At 35.5% G+C, this 11,329-nt stretch overlaps 1 long non-coding RNA gene across 1 annotated transcript; it reads left to right on the forward strand.

Moving 5' to 3' along the window:
• The first annotated feature begins 1,923 nt into the window (after window positions 1-1,923).
• Window positions 1,924-3,989, forward strand: LOC147829477 (uncharacterized). Its single transcript, XR_015448878.1, has 3 exons — window positions 1,924-2,011; window positions 2,112-2,168; window positions 3,718-3,989. It is a non-coding gene; the product is annotated as an uncharacterized LOC147829477 (long non-coding RNA).
• Window positions 3,990-11,329: the final 7,340 nt, after the last annotated feature.

An 11,329-nucleotide genomic window follows, 5' to 3' on the forward strand; every position in this document is an offset into this window, starting at 1 on the left:
TTCAAATAAAAAATAATAATATCTTCTTTAATAAAAAATGAACTGTGGAATCTGTTTTGAGAAGAAGCCTAAACATTTCATGTGACTTAGTTTTAAATCAGCTACTTACATTGATATTATTACAAATATACAAATGACTCATGTGGAGCCTCGCCATCAGTTTCGCTTTGGCTTGAGAACAGTTCAGGTAAGCAGTGTTTGGTGTGGGGCCTGAGATTGTGCAGTGATGTAACTAGATTGAACAATTCATCTCTTAGAGATGGCAGAACTGAAATGGCTTGAAGTCATTTATGCTGACATCATTGAGATAGAAAAGATCATTGGATTTCTATTGTGGAAAATGTGCTGTACACAGAAGTAGCTTTCAAAGCACTTCCATAAAGAGAAGTTGCTCAGTTAAATGCAGGCAGCATCTATTCTTGTCAAAGTAACTGTACAAAATTAAGGTTCTGATCTACAAAATCAGTCTGCATCCAGACTGATTTGAGCCAGCTAGGCCTGCCATAGACAGTGGCTACTTGCTGATTTGAAAGACAGGAATAAAAGATTACAGTTCAGAGTCTTTGTCTTCACTGTGACTTGCATTCTCAGTTGAGGCATCTTTCAGAGGAATTCATAGTTTACAGTGACATAACATGGATAGACCGTAATCAGATTTCTAAAAGAAAGTGAATTTCTTTCGGAAATTCTGGTTCATGCCCAAGATAAGGCAGCCTTTCCAACTCAGATTCTGAGACCCCTGGAGATGTAACTTTTTTTTTGGTACCGGAGATCGAACTCGGGTCCTTGCGCTTGCAGAGCAGGTGGCAAAACCAGAGCTAAATCCCCGGCCCAACTGTAGATGTAACTTTTAAAGTTCCAACCTCACACTCATGACCATGGTGTTTCTCTACTCTATTAGAAGTTACAATTTTGTTACCTGTTCTTGTTTCTACTTTGGTATTTTTCTACATATTAATCAGATTTTACCTTCTCAGAGATACTACAACGGATTATCACCTTAAACAAAAGTATGAGTAGAAAAATAATTGAGATATTTTCTACTTAGATTAGGAGTCACTGTATGGTACTTGAAGTACAGCTAATGTTCTCACGAAGAATCTGGAAGATCTAATTCCATTTCTAGTGCTTATCTGGTGACTTACAGCAACAAATTTACTTTTGATATTATTATGTAAGTTAGAAATTACCATACAATATTAATTATCATTATCACTTGGGGTTATCTCATGAAAAATCCTTAATCAGTGACCATTAAAAATCTGATAATTTTAAATTTATTATTTCTTACTAGTTTAGATACTCTCCAGAACCCCAGGCCCATATATCACATATTCAATTTGAGGATATAAAATTTCTTCCTAAATCTGACCCTGCCTTTGTCAGCTACATCCTACTGAGTGCCTAAAGCAGAGTGATTCCCTTCTCTTTTCATTTTCACATAGCACCAACATCCAAAACAACTGCTAATGCTCACAGTAGGATCCTACCTCTGCAGCAGCACTCGTGTTCATCAATCTGCCTCCATTCCCAGTCTCTTATTTTATTTCAGTGCACTTCCATTTTCATCCAGATTACTCCCAAAGTTTTCTACTCAGTCTTCTTCTGTACACATCTCTTCAAAACATTTTCTCAAATTGAGAATGAGTTTTATCCAATACCAACTTGTCATTCTCTAACAATAATAATAATAATAATTTTAATAATTTTTCTCCCCTTAGTCTGTACCATCAAGGCAGAATTTCTAAAAAAGGATTTCCATGGAAGTTGTTTACTTGGGAAGTGATCCCAAGACACTAATATGGGATACTAGGGAACAAAGCCAATGAAGGCACGAAAACTATAAAGACATGTTAACAAATCTTACGACATGCCATGTAACTCACGATTTACTCCTCCAGGGAAACCCAAAACAAAATGGAGAAAAGGCCTTGGAGTTTCCCCAACTCAACAGCAGAAAACTTCTTGTTTTCAGTTCTGTAACTGTGCAATCACCAACCAAAATTTAGAGGTTTAAAGCAATTTTGTTTTTTTACATGATTCTATGAATGAATGAGCCTCAGCAGGATTGCTCTTATTATTCATTTTTCTGTTCTCATTTATGTCTTTAGGACTCTGTTGGTTAAAGAAAGTTACAAAGACAAGAGACAAAGATAAGAACCATAAGGGTGAGTACCAGGAGTTCTGTGTCCTTGGTGTTGGTGAGGAGGGGACTTTAGTGCAATAGATCAGACAGTCTTGGTCACAGATTAGATTATCTGCTAAGTAATTCTTTATCCAACACTACTAATGATTATTTCTGAGGACAAAATCTTCACGCACACTGTTTTGCCTACAGCACAGGACAGTTTTATACTCATGTGAGACAGAGAGAGAGAGAGAGAGGGAGAGAAGCAGGTTAAAAAGTCACAGATTTTTACAATATAACTTTTTTAGCATGTTTGAGAAATTACTGCATGAATATAGTCAAGCTACTGATAATACGTAAGAAAAATAAAAAGAATTGTTAACATGCCTCACAAAAATCATTTGTGATATTTTTACCTTTCTATTTTTTCTCAAAATATTGACATATAAACTGGTTCTGTTTGTTATTTTAGTTTTATATTCATAAATGTTATAAATGCATAACAATTTCAACCTGGCTTATAATGGAAAACATTAACACCCTTCCTGAGTCCTCTTTGGTTAGATAGAAATTCATATTATGCAATTATTTTCAAACCATTTTTCTACATAACAATATTTTTCATTACATTTAAAAAAATAATAATCTTTCAGTATTCCTGATATTGGTTCAGGGACCCTGCATGAACATCACCATTTATAGATGTTCCAAGTCCTTCACAAAAACATCATAGTATTTGCATATAATCTATGTATGCCCTCCCATATACTCATCTGTAGATGGCTTGTAATACATGATACAATGTAGCACACATATAAACTATTATACTCCAATATTCAGGAGATAAGACACATAAAAATATCTGTACAAGTTCAGCACAGGTACAACCTTTAAAAAATACTTTTCACTTGTGGTTCATTGAACGCAGGGATGTGAAATACACAGGTATGGAGGCTGGCAGTAATTATGCTGTCATTGGGTTTGAAGAGCTGGATGTCATTCATTACTTTTTGTTATAAAAGGGGAGATCCCTCTCTCATAACTTTACTTGCCTACCTTCCTCTATCTAATTTTTTGAGTGAAAAGTGACTCAGTACTTACATTGTTATGGTTGTGCAAATTACATTAGCAGTCGTGTAAATTCTGGTTACATTTTCTTTTTAAATAACCTCTTGTGTTTTTTCCAGAAATGATTTGCTCATTTGATTATGTTGTCAGCATATGTATGAACTAATGTTTCTCTTTGAAATACATTCCAACCTATCTATTAATTTTTCAAGTTTATCTTCTTGAGAATGTCTTTTACATAGCTTTTCATTTCCTGCCCCCTTCCTGCCCATGTAATCTCTAGCGTGTGGCACAGACCTTATACTCAGAATTTTCTTCACCACATGTTGAAGATTTTTATCTTCTGAGTTGTATCTACTATTTAGTGGATGAAGTTCTTCCTGTTATTTACATTTCTTCTTGTATGTGTGTGTGTGTGTTTGTATTTCACAATTTTCCAACCACTATTCATTCTCACACTGTATGATGACAGATATGATGTTGTTCATGAACACTTCTCTGGGTTCTCACCTCCATGACAGAGTTAGGATCATTCTACCTGATGTCTTCAAGACCCGTCTGCCACCTGACTACTTCCCTGCCAGCCCTGCTGACTCCTAGCCCTGAGTGCATCCACAGTGTCCACCATGAAACGGGCCTTAAGAAGAAGCATGTGGTAATTACGGAGTGATTATGTACTATGACACCAGCGTTGACCCTTAGCAGTCTTCTCCATACTGCTCTTGATTCTCTTTATTAAAAACAAACCTATTCACTTCTGAAATATGAAATAAAATCAAACCATTTGCTCTTTCATTCTATTCCCTCATGGACTTTCACCATTTTACCTCAACTATTCAAATGACACAAGCATGCACTAGGTGGTTACTAGTGAATATCTACATGAAATAAATAAAAAAAGGAATTGCATTTTGAGAGCTAAATTTTAGCAAGGGCAATCAGACAAATGCATAGGGTCAATGTCATTTATTTATGGATAAAATTTTTATTCATTCAAAAGAAAAGTATCTCAGAATTACTCTATGGACAGCATCATTCTAAGTATATGCAAAATGTCTACCTTCATCAACTTATGTGCAGTTGAGGGAAACAGAAACGAAACAAATAGCTCACGGTGGTAAGTCCCACAGACAAAGCTATGAAAGTTAAAGGCACCGGATTTGAAGAGAATGTGGCTTCAAACTTTATATTTTATTCTTTCAATTATTTATATGTTTAGCTTGTCATATTAGAGAGACCAAGAAATATTTAACCATGTCTAATTTATTTCACTTAGCATTATTACTTCAAGATCTATCCATTTTCCTACAAATCATGCAAATCCATCCTTTTTCATAGCTGAGTAGTGCTCCTATCTACTTTCTATCTCTCTCTCTCTCTATATATATATAATATATATATATACACATATAATACATATATACATCATTTTTTTATTAATGAGCCCACAGGCTGCTTCCATAAGTTATCTGTTGTGAATTGTGCTGCAATAAACATGGATATGCATGTATCACTATACTATCACTGTTTTGGGAAGATACCTGGAAGAGGTATAGTTGAATCAAATGGAGTTTCTGTTTTTAGTTTTTGGTACAAACTCCATACTGATTTCCATACTTGGTGCACTTATTTACATTCTGATCTACAATGTAGAATAGCTCCTTTTACCCACAATCTCACCAGAGTCTGTTGTTTTTAGGGTACTCGTGTTCTTTTGATTTGCCTTTCTCTGATGGCCAAAGTTGATAAACATGTTTTCATGTACTCAGTAGCCACTTGTACTTCTTCTTTTGTGAAGTGTCTGTTCATTTCAATTGCCCATTTTTTTACTTCTTCCTTTCTTTTTGGGGAGGGGTCTATATTCTTTATATTAGTCTTCTCTCTGAGGAATAGTAGACAACATTTTCCCAATATTGTCTCTGCACTCTGTTTGTTCTTTTGCTGTGCAGAATGTTAATTTGATATAATCTCTTTTATTGAATGTTGGTATTATATCATATGCAATTTGGGTTCTATTCAGGGTGTCCTTGCCTATGCATATGTTTTCAAGAGTTTTACCAATTTTTCCCACCAGATTCAATTTTTTCTTTTCTATATGTAGGTTTTCATCCATTTTGATTTGATTTTAGTCCAGTGTGAGAGATATGGATCTAGATTCATTCTTCTGCATGTGGATAACCAGTTTTCTCATGATCATTTGTTAAAGAGGCTGTCTTCTCTCCAGCATATGCTGTTACCCACTTGTCAAAATCTGATGGCCAAAGGTGCTTGGGCTGCATCTGCATTCTCCATTTTATTCCATTGCTTATCCTGTCTGTTTTTGTGATAGTACTATGTTGTTATCATCACTGTAGCTTAGTAACATAAATGGAAATTTGTGATCCTGATCTCTCCTGCTTTGCCCTTGTTTTTCATATTTGATTTGGTTATTGTGGGTCTCTTCTGGTTCCATATGCATTTTAGAATTATTTTCTATTTCTGTGTGAAATGCTATTAGTTTGATTGGAATTGCATTAAATCTATGTATTGTCTTAGGTAATATGGCCATCTGGACAGTATTGGATCTACCTAGCCAAGAAAAGGGATGACTTTCTCTTTCTTAAAATACTTTTCAATCTCTTTTTGTTCCAGGGACTAGAGTACTTGTTATAGAAGCCTTGTATTTCCTCAGTTATTATAAATATCAGGTAGGCATTTAATTTTTTTGAAACTATTCTCAACAGGATTGTTTTCTTGATTTTATTCTTTTTTTTCCCCCATTAACTTTATTGGTACATTTTAGGTATACAATACAGTTACATTCATCATTGGGATCTTGTACCATTACATGAGTCTCTTGGTTCTTATTTTTTTCCCCTTCCCTTGCCCTCCCTTCACCCCCTCCACCCTTCCCTATTTGCAAAGACTTTGTTTCCATTTTTTTCTTTTCTCATATTTTTTCTTCTCCCTATTTTCCTTTCCCCTACCCCTCCCAACTCCCCTGCTCTTTTAGACCTTTTCTTCCTGTTACACAATATAAGTTATACATTTTTTAAATTATAAGATTAAGATCTAGGAGACATTACCACAGATTTTACAGAATTTAAAAGGATATAGAAAGCTGATTACAAAAATCATTTTGAAATAAATTTGACAACTTCTAAGAAGTACCTTGGAAGACAAATCAATGAAACTAACTCTGGAGGAAATATAAAATTTGAAAAGCACCTATTAAAGAAAGTATATTCCTAGCTTGAAAACCTACCTATATGACAACAGCAGGCTCATAAACATTTTAACTGATAAATTATATCAAACAATTAAAGCAGAAAAAAGAAGGAACACTTCTCCCCTCATTTTAGGAACTCAACATTGTGCTAATCCTAAAACTGGATAAAGATAATAGAAGAAAAAAGTATGAACATAGATAGAAATTTGTTTAACAAAACAAACTATTAGAAGTCAGATCTAGCAGTATGTACAAAGTGGTTTTATTATAGGGATGGCAGTGTTGGTTCAGCATTGGAAGATCCACCCCCAAAAGTCATCATTTTAATAGAGGAAAGGAGAAAGCCATATGATCCTGTCACTAGTTGGAGAAAGAGTATTGGACTAAATTCTACAGCTGTTCATGGTAAAAGCTATCAGGAGACTAGAAGTAGAACAGAAACTTCTCAACAGATCAAAGACATGTCTACGGCCATACCAACCTGAACGCACCCGATCTCGTCTGATTTTGGAAGCTAAGCAGGGTAGGGCCTGGTTAGTACTTGAATGCGAGTTGATTTTATTCTTGGTGAGTTCATTGTTTGTATATGGAAACACTATTGATTTTTGGTTTTGGTTTTGTATCCTGTCATTTTTGCTGAATTTGTATATAAATCTTAGGAGTCTTTGTGTGTCTATTTTTGTATTTTCTGGGTAAAGAATTATGTCATCTGCAAATTATGTGATCTGCAAATAAGAATTATGCCAACTGTCTGAAAATAGGATAGGCATTTTTAATTGCTTTGAGGGTTCTTGTTACATAGTTTGACTTCTTCCTTTCTTATTTAAAATATTTTACTTCTTTCTCTTGCTAGATTTCTCTGGGTGAAGTCTTGAGTACTATCCTAACAGGATTGGTGCAAGTGCACATCCTTGTCTTGTTGCTGAGTTTAGGGATAAGGCTTTCAGTTTCTCCCCAGTTAGTAAGGTGTTGCAGTGGATTTGTCATAAATGAATTTTATCATTTTGAGGTAATGTCTTTATACCTATTTTTGTCAGAATTTTTAACTTAAATGGATTTTAGATTTCATCATAGGTTTTTTTCTGCACCTATTTAGAAAATCATGTGATTTTGACATTAGTTTTATTCATGTGGTGTATTTTGTCATGTATTTATTGATTTATGACTGTTGAACCATCCCTGCATTCCTGAGATAGAGCTGACTTGGTTGTGATGTGTGATCTTTTTAAAACTTTATTGCTTTCTGTTTGTAAGTATCATGCTAAAAACTTTTACTCTGTAGTTATTAAGGAAACTGGCCTCTGGTTTTTGTTTTTGGTTGAGTCCTTCTCCTGTTTTGGTATTAGAGTAATGATAGCTTCAAGTAATGAGTTTGACAGTGTTGATTCACTTTCAATTTGTAAAGAGTTTGAGGAATGTTGCTATTGCTCTTTCATGAATTTCTGGTAAAATTCTTGGTGAGCCTATCACAGTCTGTTCTTTTCTTATTTAGTAGAGTTTTATTACTGCGTCTCTTTCATTCTCTGTTAATGCTCTGTATGGAGTTTTTGTATCTTCTTGGTTCAGTTTTGGTAATTCATGTATGTTTAGGAATTTGTCTATTGCTTCAAGACTCTCCAGTTTATTGAAATGTATGTTTCTGACATACTTTCTTATAATGCTCTTGGATATCTGCAGTATTTGTAGTGATTTTACCTTTTTCAAGTCCATTTCTATTGACATGAGTCTTTTTTTTTGTTCTGTTAGTAAAATTGGCTAATTATTTATCATTTTCATATATCAATTTGAAGAATCAACTCTTTGATTTATTGATGCCTTGTATTTTTTGTCTCAATTTCATGAATTTTCATTCTTCACAAGTTTTAGATTTGGATTGCTCTTACTTTTTTAAGACCTTGAGGACACTATTGGGTTATATCCTTGGAATCATTCTATTTTTTAAATGTGGCTTTTCACAGAAATTTGCCTCTTAGAACTGCTTTCATTGTGTCACATAGGTTTAGTATGTTATATTCCTATTGTAATTTGATTCTAGGACATTTTTAATTTCTACCTTGATTTCTTCTGTGATCAATTATTTATTCAAAATTATAGTTCTTAATCTCCAAGTATTTAAATAATTTCTGTTCTCTCCTTTGCTGTTGATTTCTCATTTTAGTCCACTATGGTAAAATATAATCCAAGAGCCCATTTCAATTTTTTTTTATTTATTTGAGCACGATTTATGACATAAGAGATGGTGTATTTGGAGAAAGTTCTGTGTGCTGCTGCAAAAAAGTATATTCTCTTTTTGGGGATGAAACATCAGTTAGATCAATTTATTCAGCAGTGCAGTTAGTTTAACTCTGATATTTCCTTGTTGATTTTTTTTGTCCAGTTGACCTGTTTGTAAGAGTGGGATATTGAAGTCCCTAACTATTATTGTATTGATCTTTACCTGACTTTATATCCAATAGTATTTTTATGAAATTGGATGTGCTGGCATTTGGTGCATATATATTTAAAACTGTTATTTTTTTTTTCCTGTTGAACTATTCCCTTTACCTGTATGTTATCTTTGTTGTCTCTTCTGATCAGTTTTGGATTGAATTCCACTTTGTCTGAAAATAAGATAGGTATATTGCTTGCGTTGGGAGATCTTGCTACATGGAGCAAGATTCTCTATCCTTTCATTTTCAGATTGTGTGTTTGTGGATGAGGTGAATCTCTTGTAGGTGACATATAGTTGTGTTTTGTATTGGGATCCAATCTTTCAGTTTGTGTCTTTTGTTGAGGGAGTTAATACCATTTACACTGAGTGGTATTATTGGAAGGTGTTTATTGAATCCTATTGTTGCATTATTTGTCCATTTCTGATTCCTTCATTTATTTTTGCTTTTGTTTAACTGCCCTCCTGTTTAGATGTATTATTTTCTTCAGGCTAATGAGTGATGTTGGTCTCACTGTCTCTGTCTAAGTAACCCTTTCCTTTGTGTAACTCACAAGAAGTTTCTAGCCAGCCCATGTCAGTGGTGTTTAGGGCTCACAGAGATCTGCAGCTTTTGGCTGCTGGTAAGAGGTTCCCACATGGCCACCAGGCTCTTCAGCATTTGGAGGTGAGAAGGGTAGCCCTATGCAAGAGTGTGCTGGTGTTTGAGGAGTTCTGGAAGAGTCCCCACTGTGGGTCCACTGCAGTGTCTTCTCATCTTCTTGATCACACTGGTCATAACTGCTGCCCAAACTTGTTACTGACAATCAGATCTCTTAATATCTGGTACTAGGTCACTAATTGAGACCACTCCCTTGTTCTTTTCTTTCCCAAGGCCCTGCCAGTCTTAACTCAGCTACAATCTTCTGCATAAGTCTCTAGCTTTTGGTTTCTTTAGTTTCTTGATCTGCAAATATCTCACTCTCCAGGCTTCCCTTCTCTCAGTGAGAAGGGAGTCAGGACAGGTGAGCACTGGACCATGGTTGCTCTGCTGGATACCAACTGCAGCAGCCCAGCCTCTGCTGCTATACTCAGCCTTTTCCCTCATGAGGCCAGATACTTCCTCTATGTTGGCTGGACCTGTAGTACAAGCATACTTCAATCCAGTGGCAGCCCTGTTCCTTGTCTACATACCCCAGCATACCATCCTTTGGCCGTCTACTTCCAGTTGCCCACCCATGCTTGTGTCATCTCAGTGCCTGCATTTTTCAGTGCATTTATCAGCCTGCTGCCTCTGCTCTGCCTGAAGGAGCTTTTTCATCCAGTGTAGTGTTTGGTCATCACCCTGTGTACTCACACTCAGACTTCATACATCTTGGTACTTGACAGTACTTGCTTTTCCCCTTCATTATTAAGTAGATTATGAGTCCAGAACTTCATCGTGGAGAGCTTTCAGCAGTGTTTATAAGTGTGGAAGAATGAACAAATATGAATAAAAGTCAGGGCTTTAAATAACTAGAATGAAAACAACTGTGTGTATGTGTTAAATCCTACTGTGTGAACTGACTTTGCCTCATCATGAGAGCATCTTTTTGTTCCTTTTTCTACAGTGAACTGAATGACCAAGTGTATCTCCTAGTGATGCTTGCTATCTGATGCTTGAGTTGTTTCTGAGACAATGTGTATTCTTTTATTTCTTTGTTTTCTTATATTCACCAAGCCACCTATTTCTACAAATAAGCACATCCAAAGTGAATGCTTAATTTTCTTTCACTTAATATGTGTAATTTGTGCAATTAACTATGGTCTAAAACATATAATAATTGTCTCATCATTTTCATAGTGCTATTGTCTGTTTGTACCCACTGATCTTAACAAGCTCCAAGGATCACGGCATTGTGCCCTCAGTGCAGATCTACATTACCCTTCCCATCACAGGCCTATTATCTCTGCAGCATAAATAAGCTGTCCCCACACAGAAAAGTCCTCTGTAGAATACTAATCATTCCCCTGCAAATACCTGATGGGAAAGTGACACAGAGGAGTAGCCATGTGTTTTTTGTGAATTTGGCATGGATGAAAATGAAGCTTTCAAATTAGTCCCCTTTTTTATGACTTACCTATTATATCAGGCTGTGTATCCTGGCCAATTTGTTCATCTTGTTTTATCCTAGTTCAAACAAATTGCTTTAGAATTTCAGGTGTGATAGTTAACTGATCCTGGAAAATGATTTCAACAGCCATAAGTTGGACTATAACTGTGGCAGGCGCATCTACACAACATAATGAGATGTTTAATGAAAACTTCTGCATTATTTCTGTGTGCCAAGCTCTGCTCTCCCTGACCTACTGGCTATAGTGGAATTCACAAGGAGAAAGCTTCAGAGTAAGTCTTAAAGTGCTCAGTTTCCCTAGATCCTCCTGGCTTCCTTTTCAAAGACACCTTTCCTAGTCACCCTGCTTCCCATCCTGTTGTCAGTATATTATGACATTTCTAAAGAAGCTATACATGCTCTTT

The sequence above is a fragment of the Heterocephalus glaber genome, unplaced genomic scaffold (assembly GCF_053883595.1).
Source record: "Heterocephalus glaber isolate CG9 unplaced genomic scaffold, H.glaber_assembly_v1.0 deba00000594, whole genome shotgun sequence".
NCBI lineage: Eukaryota > Metazoa > Chordata > Mammalia > Rodentia > Bathyergidae > Heterocephalus > Heterocephalus glaber.